At 42.1% G+C, this 24,877-nt stretch overlaps 1 long non-coding RNA gene across 1 annotated transcript; it reads right to left on the bottom strand.

Moving 5' to 3' along the window:
* Nucleotides 1-989: 989 nt before the first annotated feature.
* Nucleotides 990-5,568, bottom strand: LOC135154066 (uncharacterized). The gene is made up of 3 exons (XR_010293509.1): nucleotides 5,455-5,568; nucleotides 4,672-4,803; nucleotides 990-3,228 (listed from the first exon to the last, which is right to left on the bottom strand). It is a non-coding gene; the product is annotated as an uncharacterized LOC135154066 (long non-coding RNA).
* Between the last annotated feature and the right edge of the window lie 19,309 nt (nucleotides 5,569-24,877).

The following is a 24,877-nucleotide window of genomic DNA, read 5'->3' as shown; positions in this document are numbered from 1 at the left end:
TTGCCAAAATGTGATGAGCGTTGAACAAGGCGGAGTTCCAGGATTTCAGAGGAGGGCCCGTGGAGGGGTATCAAATTTGAAATCACAAGAGCATATTTTTTATGGCAGGTAAAGGCTGGTCTGGTCAACCCATTTGCAGAAAGGGGTATTCCTAAGGACATGAAGGATGGAAGCCAAACTATAGTATAGGCTCTACATATCTTAACATAATTTTTTAAAGCAATGTATAGGGTATCCTATAATGTGAAAGTAAAGCAGGACCCAATTTTTTTTTTTAAATAAATCACTCTATCTGCCTATCAACACATAAAATGAAAGTATCTAAGCAGAAATCATAAGTAACATTTTTGTAGCTTAATAACTGATGCGAGTGAAAACTGACATTTTCAATGAAGAATTTATGTCCAGAATTCGAGCGCGAAGCACGAGCATGTTTTTGGTTGTTGATAGATTGGATCTAGAACTGGGATTATGGACCTTAAAAGTATTTTCGTAAATCAAACATGAGAGCCCCATTTTTTTCCAATTCTTAATATTTCGATCTGAAGCCTTGAAATTTTCATCTTCCCTTCATCAATCTCTCCCCTCCCTCTCTTTTCTATCCTCTCCCTTTCCTCTTTTTTTCTCCTACTCTCTTCACTTCTTTCTTTCTCTCTCCCTCTCTTCCTTTCCCACTTTCTCCCTCTCTGTCATTCTCTTTATTTTGTTTTCCCTTCTTTTCTTCCTCTCTCCCTCCCTCACCATTTCTTGCTCTTTCCCTTCCCCCTCTCCCTTATTCATTTATTTAAATCTTTCTTTTCCCTTACTTTTTCCACCTCTCCCTTCCTTTCTATTTTTAGTTTCTGTTTCCTCTCCCCTACTTTTTTCTTTCTTCACCCCTCTTCCCTTCCCTTTTCTCGAATTCTCTTTTTTAAACAAACATACACACGAACACCCCGCCCTGCACACACACCCACCCTCACACACGTAACTAAAAACAATGGGAAGTTATCATACTGTTTATTCAGTTTTTATTTTTCTCAATATTATGAACATTTTCATCAACTAAAATTTTGAAAATGGTTATAAAGCAATTCCATCCCAAAGTACATGGTAACGTACATTTGAATTTTGCTTAAATACTTTGGCTATGTCATTATTATTACATTATTCCTTATCAAGGGAGCATATTTCGCATTAAAAAATAAGCGACGGTATGTTTCCTCTTCTGTTTAGTACGTAAAAAGAAATCATTTTGTGAAAGTTTGAAACACATTAAATTATGATTTATGTTGCCAAATCCCATGTGTAATTTTCAATTGAAAATCTCCTTAATATCGAATTTTCGTTTAAAGATTCCATATTTTCAAACTTTATGTTTGAGCATGTTGTCATTCGAATCAAATCACACTGTGGTGAATGTACATGACATGGCTTTCTATATCTGGGTGTTCACAAAGCATGATCTATCATCCATAATACGCTTAGGAATTAGCTTTAAAAATGTCAGTTTGTAGTGACTATTAAATGATCAAATATCTGGAGGTATACAAAACTGATGTCAAATTTTCAGCATCATCAAACTTTCGATATACAAATCATTCATCTTTAATCTAATTTTCCATACCATCCTTAACCAAGTACAAAATTCTTGAAATAATATCTCTGTATCAAAAATGTTGAGATTTGCTTCTTTACACCACTTTTTAATTTTTACATGCAAGTCAGAACTTACTGATTTTACTATGTCAGGTCGAACTGACCATTCAGCTTATTCGTCTACTGTACATAAGCAATCTTATGCTCCAAAAGCTTGTGAAAAAGAGACAAAAATAAAAGTATACGATCAAATGAATGAAAGTGTTAGGAAATTCAACAAACAATAATAACATTTTGAGCATTTGAATGTTGAGGACGTCAAAGCTCTAGAGATCCTCAAGTTGGCAATGCCTCCAAGACATCAAGGGGAGGGTTTCATGAAAGGAATTCAGACCATCTGACAAGTCCCGTTTTATCAGACAATTACCATATAAATGTAGAGTTGCCAAAAATGCCTGCCGTTTGAGGCAATGGTGCATGTCAAATTGCAGATCGCCATAAAAATAATATGTGACTTTCTTTATTTCATACCTTAATAATTTTAATGGATTTTTACAAAACTCATGGCTTTTCGTCCAATGAACTCTCTTGGTACTCTTAATTGAAAATGTTATGATATGAATAAAGTGATTGAATTTAAATCCGGGAAAAAAATCTGATATAATAAAATGACGTTCTGTCATTGTATTTGTGAATATTTTTACATGAAACATTTCTTATTGTGTCCATGAATATGAAATTTAGTAAAAGGCATAGCCTTGCCATGGTTTCTTTGGCATTTTATTGTATGAAACGAAACTTATTGCATTTACTGCTCAAAGAATATCAAAACTTGGACTGAACATTCATCTAGAGGATTAGCCCCATCGTTGCTTCATAACTTGAGGGAGATATTTGATCTTTTCATACATTATTAAAATAAGGCAAACTTAGTAAGTTGATAACTTTGGCGAAATTTTTATCACATTTTGATTATTATTGGTTTGTTGTTTTGCTATAATAATTTACCTCCAATTTTTTGTTATCAGATTATTGTTTCAATCCGGAGTACCCCTTCAAAGTGCAACGAAATCCATGAAGGGACTAGCAGTAGACACTATTTTGCACAATAGCTTCATATAAAATGAGTAATTGACACAAAACTTCCAGTAAAATATGTAAATCCTTCAACTTACAATGACTACAAAGTATAATAATTATTGAGTTATGCTGAAAGGTTAGTCCTATGATTTGTGCTCAAAGGTCATAGAAAGACAAGGATTTCATTTTCCTTTAATCGCCAAATTGAGGGAACTTTAGATTCGCAAAAATTGCCTCATTGTCAATTCTTTTGTTCAAGTCACAAAGTGTCTTCTTCATTGCCATTGCCTGATCGGTATTGAGCTCTTTATATCGACGGCATGTGATGGTCCGACCATGTACTACCCTAAAGAGGTATCCAAATTCGTCAGTAAACTTTTTGACATCGACTTGATACCTTTGGAACCGTGGTTTTCCAGACTTTGGCGATGTACCGCTATCAATATGTTGCATAAGACATATTTGCTCTGAGAAGAACTTGTCGAAGGTTGATCCCCATTGATCCTGATAGCTTCCCAGACCTGGCTATTGATCCTGATGTGTACACGCCGTGTGTGTGCCTTAGCATTTCTGGAAAGGAAAATAATATTTTCAGATACATGTACTTAATGGGACTAAAGAATTACTGCCTGACTCATGAATGAAGTATGACTTTGATCACTGGCCGAGTCATACCCAACATTCATCAAATGTGGGAAATATATATCTTGTCCTTTAACAATTCGTTTTGCACTTGGGAGAGACGCTTGAAACTCCATCCGAACAATTTCTATTCTAGTAGATGGCGAAAAATACAACACTGAAAAATTAATGAGAATTGGATACAAAATAATAACGTTATGAACTTTTTTATACTTTCGCCTAATTTCAGCGAACGGGTACATAATACACAGCTTCATATGTATATGGAAATGACGGAACCAAATAATTTGACCTACTCATTTTATTTGATGCAAATTTAATTTCATGAAAATCAACAACGTTATGCTCACCATTAGAATATAAATCAAGCCTCCCCCTCGTCAGCAGGTATAATTTTCATTGTTGCATGAAACATTAAAAGTTATTTTAAAATGTAAAAAAGGTGCAATATTCAATCCTTATGTTAGAATATCATAAAATTACATCGTAGATGTGTGCTTTCATAGACATTTGGCCCATCGCCCTATATAGCTGTAAGAGAAAATGTATAATGCTAACAAAGATTTTTACCAATATACCACTTGGGGAATATTTTCAGTTATGTTGATTTCATTTCTTTAGCTCATCATCCGATTAAACTCATCATGCATCGGCCCAGGGTAGACCTCCCATTTAGTAATGATAAATATGTTATCTACCCTCCCCGCTGGTGGAAAGTCAATAAAAGTTGAGGTACCGTAGTTAGAATAGGTAAGCAAGATAAATTATTTGTAGTAGATTAACGTTTTCTCATTATCATTACCGTTATCACATAGTAGCAGCTTTATTACTTCTATAAAAGCAGTAATTGGGTGGTAGAAGTGTATTTCCTAAATGATCGCTATCAATAACGTTGTACATAAGGTAATAATATTTCACTTGAATAGGTGGCCATAATGTGAATTTGGAAGTGGAACGTGGTATACATGTCTTATTTATTCAATATTCATACAAAAAGTAATGCACCAAAAACTCATCAAAACTACTTTTCTAACTCACAATGATGTCAATGAATTGTTTTAGAGGGATCATTATTGTATGCAGCATGCAACTGTAGGCCTATAATTATTGGCGACTTAGTTTACTAGAGGAATTCCTATAAAAGGGTGGCCCAATCGGATTAATCTAAATCAATGCTATGAGGGAAGCATTTTCAGTGCTTAATCGGATGACTACTGAGTTTACGAGAAGAATTCTATAAAAGGGTGACCCAACTGAGTTAATCTAAATCAATGCTATGAGGGAAGCATTTTAAGCATTTTCAGTGCTTAATTGGATGACTGAAGATATAGAGAGATCTTATCCCATTCATTACGAAAAGTGAAAACTTACCTTTAGCTTTATGGTTAAGTTGCTCCATAAAAAAATCAAGAGCAAGGTTCCGCCCTGAACCTCCATGTAGATTTATTGTTCGATTATGAACAACTTCCTGGCCGACACGAGGGGGGAAACATCCAGCTATACCTATTAATGTAATGAGAGAATGACAAACTAAATTCATTATACCAGGCCTGTAGGCTGTAACTAGAATATATATATATAAATATATATATATATATATATATATGTACATATATATATATATATCACACATGAAACAACAACAAATTAAATGTAAACGAAGTAAAAAAAAAAAAAGAGAGAGAGAGATCTTAACAAATACAACTGAGTACATAGTTTTAAAAAGGGCAGTTTTGCATCACCTACTGGAATCCTGTGGGTGAAGTAAGTTATTGGCCTTGAAGTTCTGAACGAACAATCATGTCTCGTACGGTACAGCATATTCAATATAACAATGACAAATACAAACATCGAGACAGTTTAAGGTCTGTTTGGATGATGGCTGTATGCGTGTATGGCATTATACTGTCAACATGAAGAGCTTATTATTATGATTATGAATGAAGAAATTGGTCAGGCGGTATTGTAGTATGACACTAATTATACTTACAATTATACCCCAATTATACATGTATAGCGCTTTTGTTTTTAAGCGCTTTACAATGTTATTGTATGACGGGAATGTTCTCTAATTAAATCAAGAAACAAAATTTTCGTAAAATATATAAATTGTCCTCCTTATGTGAAACATGGTTTGAACACTCATATAGTTACCAGATAGCATGCGATGGCCAACAGCAACGTATTTCTTGTGCCCTCGAAATCTACCGCTTTTTGACTAGTTTTCTCGTACCGTACCACGTGACGTATGTGAATGAAGGATATCGCGATAGCGCAAGAACGATATCTTCCGAAGAGAGTGGCCTTTCTTGGTACTGAATCCGCCGGAGTAGAAACCGGCAGGAAGTTGGTTGGATATTCGATATTCGATATTCAAACTGTGAAGTTGGTTCGATATTCAGGTTCGATATTCAAACGCGTGTGAATTTGGTTGATTTTCAGTATTCAAAAATTAGGGGTTTTGAAAGCTAAATAGGGGGTTTAACACGTCTTTGGTTTAACAGGTGCAGCACGTCTTGGGCAACCATAAATCCACTGGCTTGCCCTAGTACGAGGACATTAAAGGGACAACGTCAGTTAATATAAGGGCATGAAGTTTTGAAGAAAAAAAAAATTCGAGGGGCCCCCAGGGATATCCCGACGGCCTAGCCAGGGTAACCACGTATCCTAACTTGTAGAACTCGACTCGGGCAACCAGATAAACACTAGCTTGACCCGGCGCATGCACATTCAGGGGGCTCAAATTAACAAAATTAAAGGGAATAAAGGGCTATTTGGAGCATTATTTTAATTCAAAAAAGTATTTTTTTCAAGGGGCCCCCAGGGATATCCCGACGGCCTAGCCAGGGTAACCACGTATCCTAACTTGTAGAACTCGACTCGGGCAACCAGATAAACACTAGCTTGACCCGGCGCATGCACATTTAGGGGGCTCAAATTAACAAAATTAAAGGGAATAAAGGGCTATTTGGAGCATTATTTTAATTCAAAAAAGTATTTTTTTCAAGGGGCCCCCAGGGATATCCCGACGGCCTAGCCAGGGTAACCACGTATCCTAACTTGTAGAACTCGACTCGGGCAACCAGATAAACACTAGCTTGACCCGGCGCATGCACATTTAGGGGGCTCAAATTAACAAAATTAAAGGGAATAAAGGGCTATTTGGAGCATTATTTTAATTCAAAAAAGTATTTTTTTCAAGGGGCCCCCAGGGATATCCCGACGGCCTAGCCAGGGTAACCACGTATCCTAACTTGTAGAACTCGACTCGGGCAACCAGATAAACACTAGCTTGACCCGGCGCATGCACATTCAGGGGGCTCAAATTAACAAAATTAAAGGGAATAAAGGGCTATTTGGAGCATTATTTTAATTCAAAAAAGTATTTTTTTCAAGGGGCCCCCAGGGATATCCCGACGGCCTAGCCAGGGTAACCACGTATCCTAACTTGTAGAACTCGACTCGGGCAACCAGATAAACACTAGTTTGACCCGGCGCATGCACATTTAGGAGGCTCAAATTAACAAAATTAAAGGGAATAAAGGGCTATTTGGAGCATTATTTTAATTCAAAAAAGTATTTTTTTCAAGGGGCCCCCAGGGATATCCCGACGGCCTAGCCAGGGTAACCACGTATCCTAACTTGTAGAACTCGACTCGGGCAACCAGATAAACACTAGCTTGACCCGGCGCATGCACATTCAGGGGGCTCAAATTAACAAAATTAAAGGGAATAAAGGGCTATTTGGAGCATTATTTTAATTCAAAAAAGTATTTTTTTCAAGGGGCCCCCAGGGATATCCCGACGGCCTAGCCAGGGTAACCACGTATCCTAACTTGTAGAACTCGACTCGGGCAACCAGATAAACACTAGCTTGACCCGGCGCATGCACATTTAGGGGGCTCAAATTAACAAAATTAAAGGGAATAAAGGGCTATTTGGAGCATTATTTTAATTCAAAAAAGTATTTTTTTCAAGGGGCCCCCAGGGATATCCCGACGGCCTAGCCAGGGTAACCACGTATCCTAACTTGTAGAACTCGACTCGGGCAACCAGATAAACACTAGCTTGACCCGGCGCATGCACATTTAGGGGGCTCAAATTAACAAAATTAAAGGGAATAAAGGGCTATTTGGAGCATTATTTTAATTCAAAAAAGTATTTTTTTCAAGGGGCCCCCAGGGATATCCCGACGGCCTAGCCAGGGTAACCACGTATCCTAACTTGTAGAACTCGACTCGGGCAACCAGATAAACACTAGTTTGACCCGGCGCATGCACATTTAGGGGGCTCAAATTAACAAAATTAAAGGGAATAAAGGGCTATTTGGAGCATTATTTTAATTCAAAAAAGTATTTTTTTCAAGGGGCCCCCAGGGATATCCCGACGGCCTAGCCAGGGTAACCACGTATCCTAACTTGTAGAACTCGACTCGGGCAACCAGATAAACACTAGCTTGACCCGGCGCATGCACATTCAGGGGGCTCAAATTAACAAAATTAAAGGGAATAAAGGGCTATTTGGAGCATTATTTTAATTCAAAAAAGTATTTTTTTCAAGGGGCCCCCAGGGATATCCCGACGGCCTAGCCAGGGTAACCACGTATCCTAACTTGTAGAACTCGACTCGGGCAACCAGATAAACACTAGCTTGACCCGGCGCATGCACATTCAGGGGGCTCAAATTAACAAAATTAAAGGGAATAAAGGGCTATTTGGAGCATTATTTTAATTCAAAAAAGTATTTTTTTCAAGGGGCCCCCAGGGATATCCCGACGGCCTAGCCAGGGTAACCACGTATCCTAACTTGTAGAACTCGACTCGGGCAACCAGATAAACACTAGTTTGACCCGGCGCATGCACATTTAGGGGGCTCAAATTAACAAAATTAAAGGGAATAAAGGGCTATTTGGAGCATTATTTTAATTCAAAAAAGTATTTTTTTCAAGGGGCCCCCAGGGATATCCCGACGGCCTAGCCAGGGTAACCACGTATCCTAACTTGTAGAACTCGACTCGGGCAACCAGATAAACACTAGCTTGACCCGGCGCATGCACATTTAGGGGGCTCAAATTAACAAAATTAAAGGGAATAAAGGGCTATTTGGAGCATTATTTTAATTCAAAAAAGTATTTTTTTCAAGGGGCCCCCAGGGATATCCCGACGGCCTAGCCAGGGTAACCACGTATCCTAACTTGTAGAACTCGACTCGGGCAACCAGATAAACACTAGTTTGACCCGGCGCATGCACATTTAGGGGGCTCAAATTAACAAAATTAAAGGGAATAAAGGGCTATTTGGAGCATTATTTTAATTCAAAAAAGTATTTTTTTCAAGGGGCCCCAGGGATATCCCGACGGCCTAGCCAGGGTAACCACGTATCCTAACTTGTAGAACTCGACTCGGGCAACCAGATAAACACTAGCTTGACCCGGCGCATGCACATTCAGGGGGCTCAAATTAACAAAATTAAAGGGAATAAAGGGCTATTTGGAGCATTATTTTAATTCAAAAAAGTATTTTTTTCAAGGGGCCCCCAGGGATATCCCGACGGCCTAGCCAGGGTAACCACGTATCCTAACTTGTAGAACTGGACTCGGGCAACCAGATAAACACTAGCTTGACCCGGCGCATGCACATTTAGGGGGCTCAAATTAACAAAATTAAAGGGAATAAAGGGCTATTTGGAGCATTATTTTAATTCAAAAAAGTATTTTTTTCAAGGGGCCCCCAGGGATATCCCGACGGCCTAGCCAGGGTAACCACGTATCCTAACTTGTAGAACTCGACTCGGGCAACCAGATAAACACTAGTTTGACCCGGCGCATGCACATTCAGGGGGCTCAAATTAACAAAATTAAAGGGAATAAAGGGCTATTTGGAGCATTATTTTAATTCAAAAAAGTATTTTTTTCAAGGGGCCCCCAGGGATATCCCGACGGCCTAGCCAGGGTAACCACGTATCCTAACTTGTAGAACTCGACTCGGGCAACCAGATAAACACTAGCTTGACCCGGCGCATGCACATTCAGGGGGCTCAAATTAACAAAATTAAAGGGAATAAAGGGCTATTTGGAGCATTATTTTAATTCAAAAAAGTATTTTTTTCAAGGGGCCCCCAGGGATATCCCGACGGCCTAGCCAGGGTAACCACGTATCCTAACTTGTAGAACTCGACTCGGGCAACCAGATAAACACTAGCTTGACCCGGCGCATGCACATTTAGGGGGCTCAAATTAACAAAATTAAAGGGAATAAAGGGCTATTTGGAGCATTATTTTAATTCAAAAAAGTATTTTTTTCAAGGGGCCCCCAGGGATATCCCGACGGCCTAGCCAGGGTAACCACGTATCCTAACTTGTAGAACTCGACTCGGGCAACCAGATAAACACTAGCTTGACCCGGCGCATGCACATTTAGGGGGCTCAAATTAACAAAATTAAAGGGAATAAAGGGCTATTTGGAGCATTATTTTAATTCAAAAAAGTATTTTTTTCAAGGGGCCCCCAGGGATATCCCGACGGCCTAGCCAGGGTAACCACGTATCCTAACTTGTAGAACTCGACTCGGGCAACAAGATAAACACTAGCTTGACCCGGCGCATGCACATTTAGGGGGCTCAAATTAACAAAATTAAAGGGAATAAAGGGCTATTTGGAGCATTATTTTAATTCAAAAAAGTATTTTTTTCAAGGGGCCCCCAGGGATATCCCGACGGCCTAGCCAGGGTAACCACGTATCCTAACTTGTAGAACTCGACTCGGGCAACCAGATAAACACTAGCTTGACCCGGCGCATACACATTCAGGGGGCTCAAATTAACAAAATTAAAGGGAATAAAGGGCTATTTGGAGCATTATTTTAATTCAAAAAAGTATTTTTTCAAGGGGCCCCCAGGGATATCCCGACGGCCTAGCCAGGGTAACCACGTATCCTAACTTGTAGAACTCGACTCGGGCAACCAGATAAACACTAGCTTGACCCGGCGCATGCACATTTAGGGGGCTCAAATTAACAAAATTAAAGGGAATAAAGGGCTATTTGGAGCATTATTTTAATTCAAAAAAGTATTTTTTTCAAGGGGCCCCCAGGGATATCCCGACGGCCTAGCCAGGGTAACCACGTATCCTAACTTGTAGAACTCGACTCGGGCAACCAGATAAACACTAGCTTGACCCGGCGCATGCACATTTAGGGGGCTCAAATTAACAAAATTAAAGGGAATAAAGGGCTATTTGGAGCATTATTTTAATTCAAAAAAGTATTTTTTTCAAGGGGCCCCCAGGGATATCCCGACGGCCTAGCCAGGGTAACCACGTATCCTAACTTGTAGAACTCGACTCGGGCAACCAGATAAACACTAGTTTGACCCGGCGCATGCACATTTAGGGGGCTCAAATTAACAAAATTAAAGGGAATAAAGGGCTATTTGGAGCATTATTTTAATTCAAAAAAGTATTTTTTTCAAGGGGCCCCCAGGGATATCCCGACGGCCTAGCCAGGGTAACCACGTATCCTAACTTGTAGAACTCGACTCGGGCAACCAGATAAACACTAGCTTGACCCGGCGCATGCACATTCAGGGGGCTCAAATTAACAAAATTAAAGGGAATAAAGGGCTATTTGGAGCATTATTTTAATTCAAAAAAGTATTTTTTTCAAGGGGCCCCCAGGGATATCCCGACGGCCTAGCCAGGGTAACCACGTATCCTAACTTGTAGAACTGGACTCGGGCAACCAGATAAACACTAGCTTGACCCGGCGCATGCACATTTAGGGGGCTCAAATTAACAAAATTAAAGGGAATAAAGGGCTATTTGGAGCATTATTTTAATTCAAAAAAGTATTTTTTTCAAGGGGCCCCCAGGGATATCCCGACGGCCTAGCCAGGGTAACCACGTATCCTAACTTGTAGAACTCGACTCGGGCAACCAGATAAACACTAGCTTGACCCGGCGCATGCACATTCAGGGGGCTCAAATTAACAAAATTAAAGGGAATAAAGGGCTATTTGGAGCATTATTTTAATTCAAAAAAGTATTTTTTTCAAGGGGCCCCCAGGGATATCCCGACGGCCTAGCCAGGGTAACCACGTATCCTAACTTGTAGAACTCGACTCGGGCAACCAGATAAACACTAGTTTGACCCGGCGCATGCACATTCAGGGGGCTCAAATTAACAAAATTAAAGGGAATAAAGGGCTATTTGGAGCATTATTTTAATTCAAAAAAGTATTTTTTTCAAGGGGCCCCCAGGGATATCCCGACGGCCTAGCCAGGGTAACCACGTATCCTAACTTGTAGAACTCGACTCGGGCAACCAGATAAACACTAGCTTGACCCGGCGCATGCACATTTAGGGGGCTCAAATTAACAAAATTAAAGGGAATAAAGGGCTATTTGGAGCATTATTTTAATTCAAAAAAGTATTTTTTTCAAGGGGCCCCCAGGGATATCCCGACGGCCTAGCCAGGGTAACCACGTATCCTAACTTGTAGAACTCGACTCGGGCAACCAGATAAACACTAGCTTGACCCGGCGCATGCACATTTAGGGGGCTCAAATTAACAAAATTAAAGGGAATAAAGGGCTATTTGGAGCATTATTTTAATTCAAAAAAGTATTTTTTTCAAGGGGCCCCCAGGGATATCCCGACGGCCTAGCCAGGGTAACCACGTATCCTAACTTGTAGAACTCGACTCGGGCAACAAGATAAACACTAGCTTGACCCGGCGCATGCACATTTAGGGGGCTCAAATTAACAAAATTAAAGGGAATAAAGGGCTATTTGGAGCATTATTTTAATTCAAAAAAGTATTTTTTCAAGGGGCCCCCAGGGATATCCCGACGGCCTAGCCAGGGTAACCACGTATCCTAACTTGTAGAACTCGACTCGGGCAACCAGATAAACACTAGCTTGACCCGGCGCATGCACATTCAGGGGGCTCAAATTAACAAAATTAAAGGGAATAAAGGGCTATTTGGAGCATTATTTTAATTCAAAAAAGTATTTTTTTCAAGGGGCCCCCAGGGATATCCCGACGGCCTAGCCAGGGTAACCACGTATCCTAACTTGTAGAACTCGACTCGGGCAACCAGATAAACACTAGCTTGACCCGGCGCATGCACATTTAGGGGGCTCAAATTAACAAAATTAAAGGGAATAAAGGGCTATTTGGAGCATTATTTTAATTCAAAAAAGTATTTTTTTCAAGGGGCCCCCAGGGATATCCCGACGGCCTAGCCAGGGTAACCACGTATCCTAACTTGTAGAACTCGACTCGGGCAACCAGATAAACACTAGCTTGACCCGGCGCATGCACATTTAGGGGGCTCAAATTAACAAAATTAAAGGGAATAAAGGGCTATTTGGAGCATTATTTTAATTCAAAAAAGTATTTTTTTCAAGGGGCCCCCAGGGATATCCCGACGGCCTAGCCAGGGTAACCACGTATCCTAACTTGTAGAACTCGACTCGGGCAACCAGATAAACACTAGCTTGACCCGGCGCATGCACATTCAGGGGGCACAAATTAACAAAATTAAAGGGAATAAAGGGCTATTTGGAGCATTATTTTAATTCAAAAAAGTATTTTTTTCAAGGGGCCCCCAGGGATATCCCGACGGCCTAGCCAGGGTAACCACGTATCCTAACTTGTAGAACTCGACTCGGGCAACCAGATAAACACTAGCTTGACCCGGCGCATGCACATTTAGGGGGCTCAAATTAACAAAATTAAAGGGAATAAAGGGCTATTTGGAGCATTATTTTAATTCAAAAAAGTATTTTTTTCAAGGGGCCCCCAGGGATATCCCGACGGCCTAGCCAGGGTAACCACGTATCCTAACTTGTAGAACTCGACTCGGGCAACCAGATAAACACTAGCTTGACCCGGCGCATGCACATTTAGGGGGCTCAAATTAACAAAATTAAAGGGAATAAAGGGCTATTTGGAGCATTATTTTAATTCAAAAAAGTATTTTTTTCAAGGGGCCCCCAGGGATATCCCGACGGCCTAGCCAGGGTAACCACGTATCCTAACTTGTAGAACTCGACTCGGGCAACCAGATAAACACTAGCTTGACCCGGCGCATGCACATTCAGGGGGCTCAAATTAACAAAATTAAAGGGAATAAAGGGCTATTTGGAGCATTATTTTAATTCAAAAAAGTATTTTTTTCAAGGGGCCCCCAGGGATATCCCGACGGCCTAGCCAGGGTAACCACGTATTCTAACTTGTAGAACTCGACTCGGGCAACCAGATAAACACTAGCTTGACCCGGCGCATGCACATTTAGGGGGCTCAAATTAACAAAATTAAAGGGAATAAAGGGCTATTTGGAGCATTATTTTAATTCAAAAAAGTATTTTTTTCAAGGGGCCCCCAGGGATATCCCGACGGCCTAGCCAGGGTAACCACGTATCCTAACTTGTAGAACTCGACTCGGGCAACCAGATAAACACTAGCTTGACCCGGCGCATGCACATTTAGGGGGCTCAAATTAACAAAATTAAAGGGAATAAAGGGCTATTTGGAGCATTATTTTAATTCAAAAAAGTATTTTTTTCAAGGGGCCCCCAGGGATATCCCGACGGCCTAGCCAGGGTAACCACGTATCCTAACTTGTAGAACTCGACTCGGGCAACCAGATAAACACTAACTTGACCCGGCGCATGCACATTTAGGGGGCTCAAATTAACAAAATTAAAGGGAATAAAGGGCTATTTGGAGCATTATTTTAATTCAAAAAAGTATTTTTTTCAAGGGGCCCCCAGGGATATCCCGACGGCCTAGCCAGGGTAACCACGTATCCTAACTTGTAGAACTCGACTCGGGCAACCAGATAAACACTAGCTTGACCCGGCGCATGCACATTTAGGGGGCTCAAATTAACAAAATTAAAGGGAATAAAGGGCTATTTGGAGCATTATTTTAATTCAAAAAAGTATTTTTTTCAAGGGGCCCCCAGGGATATCCCGACGGCCTAGCCAGGGTAACCACGTATCCTAACTTGTAGAACTCGACTCGGGCAACCAGATAAACACGAGCTTGACCCGGCGCATGCACATTCAGGGGGCACAAATTAACAAAATTAAAGGGAATAAAGGGCTATTTGGAGCATTATTTTAATTCAAAAAAGTATTTTTTTCAAGGGGCCCCCAGGGATATCCCGACGGCCTAGCCAGGGTAACCACGTATCCTAACTTGCAGAACTCGACTCGGGCAACCAGATAAACACTAGCTTGACCCGGCGCATGCACATTTAGGGGGCTCAAATTAACAAAATTAAAGGGAATAAAGGGCTATTTGGAGCATTATTTTAATTCAAAAAAGTATTTTTTTCAAGGGGCCCCCAGGGATATCCCGACGGCCTAGCCAGGGTAACCACGTATCCTAACTTGTAGAACTCGACTCGGGCAACCAGATAAACACTAGCTTGACCCGGCGCATGCACATTCAGGGGGCTCAAATTAACAAAATTAAAGGGAATAAAGGGCTATTTGGAGCATTATTTTAATTCAAAAAAGTATTTTTTTCAAGGGGCCCCCAGGGATATCCCGACGGCCTAGCCAGGGTAACCACGTATCCTAACTTGTAGAACTCGACTCGGGCAACCAGATAAACACTAGCTTGACCCGGCGCATGCACATTTAGGGGGCTCAAATTAACAAAATTAAAGGGAATAAAGGGCTATTTGGAGCATTATTTTAATTCAAAAAAGTATTTTTTTCAAGGGGCCCCCAGGGATATCCCGACGGCCTAGCCAGGGTAACCACGTATCCTAACTTGTAGAACTCGACTCGGGCAACCAGATAAACACTAGCTTGACCCGGCGCATGCACATTTAGGGGGCTCAAATTAACAAAATTAAAGGGAATAAAGGGCTATTTGGAGCATTATTTTAATTCAAAAAAGTATTTTTTTCAAGGGGCCCCCAGGGATATCCCGACGGCCTAGCCAGGGTAACCACGTATCCTAACTTGTAGAACTCGACTCGGGCAACCAGATAAACACTAGCTTGACCCGGCGCATGCACATTTAGGGGGCTCAAATTAACAAAATTAAAGGGAATAAAGGGCTATTTGGAGCATTATTCTAATTCAAAAAAGTATTTTTTTCAAGGGGCCCCCAGGGATATCCCGACGGCCTAGCCAGGGTAACCACGTATCCTAACTTGTAGAACTCGACTCGGGCAACCAGATAAACACTAGCTTGACCCGGCGCATGCACATTTAGGGGGCTCAAATTAACAAAATTAAAGGGAATAAAGGGCTATTTGGAGCATTATTTTAATTCAAAAAAGTATTTTTTTCAAGGGGCCCCCAGGGATATCCCGACGGCCTAGCCAGGGTAACCACGTATCCTAACTTGTAGAACTCGACTCGGGCAACCAGATAAACACTAGCTTGACCCGGCGCATGCACATTTAGGGGGCTCAAATTAACAAAATTAAAGGGAATAAAGGGCTATTTGGAGCATTATTTTAATTCAAAAAAGTATTTTTTTCAAGGGGCCCCCAGGGATATCCCGACGGCCTAGCCAGGGTAACCACGTATCCTAACTTGTAGAACTCGACTCGGGCAACCAGATAAACACTAGCTTGACCCGGCGCATGCACATTTAGGGGGCTCAAATTAACAAAATTAAAGGGAATAAAGGGCTATTTGGAGCATTATTTTAATTCAAAAAAGTATTTTTTTCAAGGGGCCCCCAGGGATATCCCGACGGCCTAGCCAGGGTAACCACGTATCCTAACTTGTAGAACTCGACTCGGGCAACCAGATAAACACTAGCTTGACCCGGCGCATGCACATTCAGGGGGCTCAAATTAACAAAATTAAAGGGAATAAAGGGCTATTTGGAGCATTATTTTAATTCAAAAAAGTATTTTTTTCAAGGGGCCCCCAGGGATATCCCGACGGCCTAGCCAGGGTAACCACGTATCCTAACTTGTAGAACTTGACTCGGGCAACCAGATAAACACTAGCTTGACCCGGCGCATGCACATTTAGGGGGCTCAAATTAACAAAATTAAAGGGAATAAAGGGCTATTTGGAGCATTATTTTAATTCAAAAAAGTATTTTTTTCAAGGGGCCCCCAGGGATATCCCGACGGCCTAGCCAGGGTAACCACGTATCCTAACTTGTAGAACTCGACTCGGGCAACCAGATAAACACTAGCTTGACCCGGCGCATGCACATTTAGGGGGCTCAAATTAACAAAATTAAAGGGAATAAAGGGCTATTTGGAGCATTATTTTAATTCAAAAAAGTATTTTTTTCAAGGGGCCCCCAGGGATATCCCGACGGCCTAGCCAGGGTAACCACGTATCCTAACTTGTAGAACTCGACTCGGGCAACCAGATAAACACTAGCTTGACCCGGCGCATGCACATTTAGGGGGCTCAAATTAACAAAATTAAAGGGAATAAAGGGCTATTTGGAGCATTATTTTAATTAAAAAAGGATTTTTTTTCAAGGGGCCCCCAGGGATATCCCGACGGCCTAGCCAGGGTAACCACGTATCCTAACTTGTAGAACTCGACTCGGGCAACCAGATAAACACTAGCTTGACCCGGCGCATGCACATTTAGGGGGCTCAAATTAACAAAATTAAAGGGAATAAAGGGCTATTTGGAGCATTATTTTAATTCAAAAAAGTATTTTTTTCAAGGGGCCCCCAGGGATATCCCGACGGCCTAGCCAGGGTAACCACGTATCCTAACTTGTAGAACTCGACTCGGGCAACCAGATAAAAACGAGCTTGACCCGGCGCATGCACATTTAGGGGGCTCAAATTAACAAAATTAAAGGGAATAAAGGGCTATTTGGAGCATTATTTTAATTCAAAAAAGTATTTTTTTCAAGGGGCCCCCAGGGATATCCCGACGGCCTAGCCAGGGTAACCACGTATCCTAACTTGTAGAACTCGACTCGGGCAACCAGATAAACACTAGCTTGACCCGGCGCATGCACATTTAGGGGGCTCAAATTAACAAAATTAAAGGGAATAAAGGGCTATTTGGAGCATTATTTTAATTCAAAAAAGTATTTTTTTCAAGGGGCCCCCAGGGATATCCCGACGGCCTAGCCAGGGTAACCACGTATCCTAACTTGTAGAACTCGACTCGGGCAACCAGATAAACACTAGCTTGACCCGGCGCATGCACATTTAGGGGGCTCAAATTAACAAAATTAAAGGGAATAAAGGGCTATTTGGAGCATTATTCTAATTCAAAAAAGTATTTTTTTCAAGGGGCCCCCAGGGATATCCCGACGGCCTAGCCAGGGTAACCACGTATCCTAACTTGTAGAACTCGACTCGGGCAACCAGATAAACACTAGCTTGACCCGGCGCATGCACATTTAGGGGGCTCAAATTAACAAAATTAAAGGGAATAAAGGGCTATTTGGAGCATTATTTTAATTCAAAAAAGTATTTTTTTCAAGGGGCCCCCAGGGATATCCCGACGGCCTAGCCAGGGTAACCACGTATCCTAACTTGTAGAACTCGACTCGGGCAACCAGATAAACACTAGCTTGACCCGGCGCATGCACATTTAGGGGGCTCAAATTAACAAAATTAAAGGGAATAAAGGGCTATTTGGAGCATTATTTTAATTCAAAAAAGTATTTTTTTCAAGGGGCCCCCAGGGATATCCCGACGGCCTAGCCAGGGTAACCACGTATCCTAACTTGTAGAACTCGACTCGGGCAACCAGATAAACACTAGCTTGACCCGGCGCATGCACATTTAGGGGGCTCAAATTAACAAAATTAAAGGGAATAAAGGGCTATTTGGAGCATTATTTTAATTCAAAAAAGTATTTTTTTCAAGGGGCCCCCAGGGATATCCCGACGGCCTAGCCAGGGTAACCACGTATCCTAACTTGTAGAACTCGACTCGGGCAACCAGATAAACACTAGCTTGACCCGGCGCATGCACATTCAGGGGGCTCAAATTAACAAAATTAAAGGGAATAAAGGGCTATTTGGAGCATTATTTTAATTCAAAAAAGTATTTTTTTCAAGGGGCCCCCAGGGATATCCCGACGGCCTAGCCAGGGTAACCACGTATCCTAACTTGTAGAACTCGACTCGGGCAACCAGATAAACACTAGCTTGACCCGGCGCATGCACATTTAGGGGGCTCAAATTAACAAAATTAAAGGGAATAAAGGGCTATTTGGAGCATTATTTTAATTCAAAAAAGTATTTTTTTCAAGGGGCCCCCAGGGATATCCCGACGGCCTAGCCAGGGTAACCACGTATCCTAACTTGTAGAACTCGACTCGGGCAACCAGATAAACACTAGCTTGACCCGGCGCATGCACATTTAGGGGGCTCAAATTAACAAAATTAAAGGGAATAAAGGGCTATTTGGAGCATTATTTTAATTCAAAAAAGTATTTTTTTCAAGGGGCCCCCAGGGATATCCCGACGGCCTAGCCAGGGTAACCACGTATCCTAACTTGTAGAACTCGACTCGGGCAACCAGATAAACACTAGCTTGACCCGGCGCATGCACATTTAGGGGGCTCAAATTAACAAAATTAAAGGGAATAAAGGGCTATTTGGAGCATTATTTTAATTCAAAAAAGTATTTTTTTCAAGGGGCCCCCAGGGATATCCCGACGGCCTAGCCAGGGTAACCACGTATCCTAACTTGTAGAACTCGACTCGGGCAACCAGATAAACACTAGCTTGACCCGGCGCATGCACATTTAGGGGGCTCAAATTAACAAAATTAAAGGGAATAAAGGGCTATTTGGAGCATTATTTTAATTCAAAAAAGTATTTTTTTCAAGGGGCCCCCAGGGATATCCCGACGGCCTAGCCAGGGTAACCACGTATCCTAACTTGTAGAACTCGACTCGGGCAACCAGATAAAAATGAGCTTGACCCGGCGCATGCACATTCAGGGGGCACAAATTAACAAAATTAAAGGGAATAAAGGGCTATTTGGAGCATTATTTTAATTCAAAAAAGTATTTTTTTCAAGGGGCCCCCAGGGATATCCCGACGGCCTAGCCAGGGTAACCACGTATCCTAACTTGTAGAACTCGACTCGGGCAACCAGATAAACACTAGCTTGACCCGGCGCATGCACATTTAGGGGGCTCAAATTAACAAAATTAAAGGGAATAAAGGGCTATTTGGAGCATTATTTTAATTCAAAAAAGTATTTTTTTCAAGGGGCCCCCAGGGATATCCCGACGGCCTAGCCAGGGTAACCACGTATCCTAACTTGTAGAACTCGACTCGGGCAACCAGATAAACACTAGCTTGACCCGGCGCATGCACATTCAGGGGGCTCAAATTAACAAAATTAAAGGGAATAAAGGGCTATTTGGAGCATTATTTTAATTCAAAAAAGTATTTTTTTCAAGGGGCCCCCAGGGATATCCCGACGGCCTAGCCAGGGTAACCACGTATCCTAACTTGTAGAACTCGACCTCGGGCAACCAGATAAACACTAGCTTGACCCGGCGCATGCACATTTAGGGGGCTCAAATTAACAAAATTAAAGGGAATAAAGGGCTATTTGGAGCATTATTTTAATTCAAAAAAGTATTTTTTTCAAGGGGCCCCCAGGGATATCCCGACGGCCTAGCCAGGGTAACCACGTATCCTAACTTGTAGAACTCGACTCGGGCAACCAGATAAACACTAGCTTGACCCGGCGCATGCACATTTAGGGGGCTCAAATTAACAAAATTAAAGGGAATAAAGGGCTATTTGGAGCATTATTTTAATTCAAAAAAGTATTTTTTTCAAGGGGCCCCCAGGGATATCCCGACGGCCTAGCCAGGGTAACCACGTATCCTAACTTGTAGAACTCGACTCGGGCAACCAGATAAACACTAGCTTGACCCGGCGCATGCACATTTAGGGGGCTCAAATTAACAAAATTAAAGGGAATAAAGGGCTATTTGGAGCATTATTTTAATTCAAAAAAGTATTTTTTTCAAGGGGCCCCCAGGGATATCCCGACGGCCTAGCCAGGGTAACCACGTATCCTAACTTGTAGAACTCGACTCGGGCAACCAGATAAACACTAGCTTGACCCGGCGCATGCACATTTAGGGGGCTCAAATTAACAAAATTAAAGGGAATAAAGGGCTATTTGGAGCATTATTTTAATTCAAAAAAGTATTTTTTTCAAGGGGCCCCCAGGGATATCCCGACGGCCTAGCCAGGGTAACCACGTATCCTAACTTGTAGAACTCGACTCGGGCAACCAGATAAACACTAGCTTGACCCGGCGCATGCACATTTAGGGGGCTCAAATTAACAAAATTAAAGGGAATAAAGGGCTATTTGGAGCATTATTTTAATTCAAAAAAGTATTTTTTTCAAGGGGCCCCCAGGGATATCCCGACGGCCTAGCCAGGGTAACCACGTATCCTAACTTGTAGAACTCGACTCGGGCAACCAGATAAACACTAGCTTGACCCGGCGCATGCACATTTAGGGGGCTCAAATTAACAAAATTAAAGGGAATAAAGGGCTATTTGGAGCATTATTTTAATTCAAAAAAGTATTTTTTTCAAGGGGCCCCCAGGGATATCCCGACGGCCTAGCCAGGGTAACCACGTATCCTAACTTGTAGAACTCGACTCGGGCAACCAGATAAACACTAGCTTGACCCGGCGCATGCACATTTAGGGGGCTCAAATTAACAAAATTAAAGGGAATAAAGGGCTATTTGGAGCATTATTTTAATTCAAAAAAGTATTTTTTTCAAGGGGCCCCCAGGGATATCCCGACGGCCTAGCCAGGGTAACCACGTATCCTAACTTGTAGAACTCGACTCGGGCAACCAGATAAACACTAGCTTGACCCGGCGCATGCACATTTAGGGGGCTCAAATTAACAAAATTAAAGGGAATAAAGGGCTATTTGGAGCATTATTTTAATTCAAAAAAGTATTTTTTTCAAGGGGCCCCCAGGGATATCCCGACGGCCTAGCCAGGGTAACCACGTATCCTAACTTGTAGAACTCGACTCGGGCAACCAGATAAACACTAGCTTGACCCGGCGCATGCACATTTAGGGGGCTCAAATTAACAAAATTAAAGGGAATAAAGGGCTATTTGGAGCATTATTTTAATTCAAAAAAGTATTTTTTTCAAGGGGCCCCCAGGGATATCCCGACGGCCTAGCCAGGGTAACCACGTATCCTAACTTGTAGAACTCGACTCGGGCAACCAGATAAACACTAGCTTGACCCGGCGCATGCACATTTAGGGGGCTCAAATTAACAAAATTAAAGGGAATAAAGGGCTATTTGGAGCATTATTTTAATTCAAAAAAGTATTTTTTTCAAGGGGCCCCCAGGGATATCCCGACGGCCTAGCCAGGGTAACCACGTATCCTAACTTGTAGAACTCGACTCGGGCAACCAGATAAACACTAGCTTGACCCGGCGCATGCACATTTAGGGGGCTCAAATTAACAAAATTAAAGGGAATAAAGGGCTATTTGGACATTATTTTAATTCAAAAAAGTATTTTTTTCAAGGGGCCCCCAGGGATATCCCGACGGCCTAGCCAGGGTAACCACGTATCCTAACTTGTAGAACTCGACTCGGGCAACCAGATAAACACTAGCTTGACCCGGCGCATGCACATTTAGGGGGCTCAAATTAACAAAATTAAAGGGAATAAAGGGCTATTTGGAGCATTATTTTAATTCAAAAAAGTATTTTTTTCAAGGGGCCCCCAGGGATATCCCGACGGCCTAGCCAGGGTAACCACGTATCCTAACTTGTAGAACTCGACTCGGGCAACCAGATAAACACTAGCTTGACCCGGCGCATGCACATTTAGGGGGCTCAAATTAACAAAATTAAAGGGAATAAAGGGCTATTTGGAGCATTATTTTAATTCAAAAAAGTATTTTTTTCAAGGGGCCCCCAGGGATATCCCGACGGCCTAGCCAGGGTAACCACGTATCCTAACTTGTAGAACTCGACTCGGGCAACCAGATAAACACTAGCTTGACCCGGCGCATGCACATTTAGGGGGCTCAAATTAACAAAATTAAAGGGAATAAAGGGCTATTTGGAGCATTATTTTAATTCAAAAAAGTATTTTTTTCAAGGGGCCCCCAGGGATATCCCGACGGCCTAGCCAGGGTAACCACGTATCCTAACTTGTAGAACTCGACTCGGGCAACCAGATAAACACTAGCTTGACCCGGCGCATGCACATTTAGGGGGCTCAAATTAACAAAATTAAAGGGAATAAAGGGCTATTTGGAGCATTATTTTAATTCAAAAAAGTATTTTTTTCAAGGGGCCCCCAGGGATATCCCGACGGCCTAGCCAGGGTAACCACGTATCCTAACTTGTAGAACTCGACTCGGGCAACCAGATAAACACTAGCTTGACCCGGCGCATGCACATTTAGGGGGCTCAAATTAACAAAATTAAAGGGAATAAAGGGCTATTTGGAGCATTATTTTAATTCAAAAAAGTATTTTTTTCAAGGGGCCCCCAGGGATATCCCGACGGCCTAGCCAGGGTAACCACGTATCCTAACTTGTAGAACTCGACTCGGGCAACCAGATAAACACTAGCTTGACCCGGCGCATGCACATTTAGGGGGCTCAAATTAACAAAATTAAAGGGAATAAAGGGCTATTTGGAGCATTATTTTAATTCAAAAAAGTATTTTTTTCAAGGGGCCCCCAGGGATATCCCGACGGCCTAGCCAGGGTAACCACGTATCCTAACTTGTAGAACTCGACTCGGGCAACCAGATAAACACTAGCTTGACCCGGCGCATGCACATTTAGGGGGCTCAAATTAACAAAATTAAAGGGAATAAAGGGCTATTTGGAGCATTATTTTAATTCAAAAAAGTATTTTTTTCAAGGGGCCCCCAGGGATATCCCGACGGCCTAGCCAGGGTAACCACGTATCCTAACTTGTAGAACTCGACTCGGGCAACCAGATAAACACTAGCTTGACCCGGCGCATGCACATTTAGGGGGCTCAAATTAACAAAATTAAAGGGAATAAAGGGCTATTTGGAGCATTATTTTAATTCAAAAAAGTATTTTTTTCAAGGGGCCCCCAGGGATATCCCGACGGCCTAGCCAGGGTAACCACGTATCCTAACTTGTAGAACTCGACTCGGGCAACCAGATAAACACTAGCTTGACCCGGCGCATGCACATTCAGGGGGCTCAAATTAACAAAATTAAAGGGAATAAAGGGCTATTTGGAGCATTATTTTAATTCAAAAAAGTATTTTTTTCAAGGGGCCCCCAGGGATATCCCGACGGCCTAGCCAGGGTAACCACGTATCCTAACTTGTAGAACTCGACTCGGGCAACCAGATAAACACTAGCTTGACCCGGCGCATGCACATTTAGGGGGCTCAAATTAACAAAATTAAAGGGAATAAAGGGCTATTTGGAGCATTATTTTAATTCAAAAAAGTATTTTTTTCAAGGGGCCCCCAGGGATATCCCGACGGCCTAGCCAGGGTAACCACGTATCCTAACTTGTAGAACTCGACTCGGGCAACCAGATAAACACTAGCTTGACCCGGCGCATGCACATTTAGGGGGCTCAAATTAACAAAATTAAAGGGAATAAAGGGCTATTTGGAGCATTATTTTAATTCAAAAAAGTATTTTTTTCAAGGGGCCCCCAGGGATATCCCGACGGCCTAGCCAGGGTAACCACGTATCCTAACTTGTAGAACTCGACTCGGGCAACCAGATAAACACTAGCTTGACCCGGCGCATGCACATTTAGGGGGCTCAAATTAACAAAATTAAAGGGAATAAAGGGCTATTTGGAGCATTATTTTAATTCAAAAAAGTATTTTTTTCAAGGGGCCCCCAGGGATATCCCGACGGCCTAGCCAGGGTAACCACGTATCCTAACTTGTAGAACTCGACTCGGGCAACCAGATAAACACTAGCTTGACCCGGCGCATGCACATTTAGGGGGCTCAAATTAACAAAATTAAAGGGAATAAAGGGCTATTTGGAGCATTATTTTAATTCAAAAAAGTATTTTTTTCAAGGGGCCCCCAGGGATATCCCGACGGCCTAGCCAGGGTAACCACGTATCCTAACTTGTAGAACTCGACTCGGGCAACCAGATAAACACTAGCTTGACCCGGCGCATGCACATTTAGGGGGCTCAAATTAACAAAATTAAAGGGAATAAAGGGCTATTTGGAGCATTATTTTAATTCAAAAAAGTATTTTTTTCAAGGGGCCCCCAGGGATATCCCGACGGCCTAGCCAGGGTAACCACGTATCCTAACTTGTAGAACTCGACTCGGGCAACCAGATAAACACTAGCTTGACCCGGCGCATGCACATTTAGGGGGCTCAAATTAACAAAATTAAAGGGAATAAAGGGCTATTTGGAGCATTATTTTAATTCAAAAAAGTATTTTTTTCAAGGGGCCCCCAGGGATATCCCGACGGCCTAGCCAGGGTAACCACGTATCCTAACTTGTAGAACTCGACTCGGGCAACCAGATAAACACTAGCTTGACCCGGCGCATGCACATTTAGGGGGCTCAAATTAACAAAATTAAAGGGA

The sequence above is a fragment of the Lytechinus pictus genome, chromosome 5 (genome assembly GCF_037042905.1).
Source record: "Lytechinus pictus isolate F3 Inbred chromosome 5, Lp3.0, whole genome shotgun sequence".
In the NCBI taxonomy this organism is placed as follows: domain Eukaryota; kingdom Metazoa; phylum Echinodermata; class Echinoidea; order Temnopleuroida; family Toxopneustidae; genus Lytechinus; species Lytechinus pictus.
Note: the sequence above shows the minus strand (reverse complement) of the source record. Positions and strands in the feature narration are given on the sequence as shown.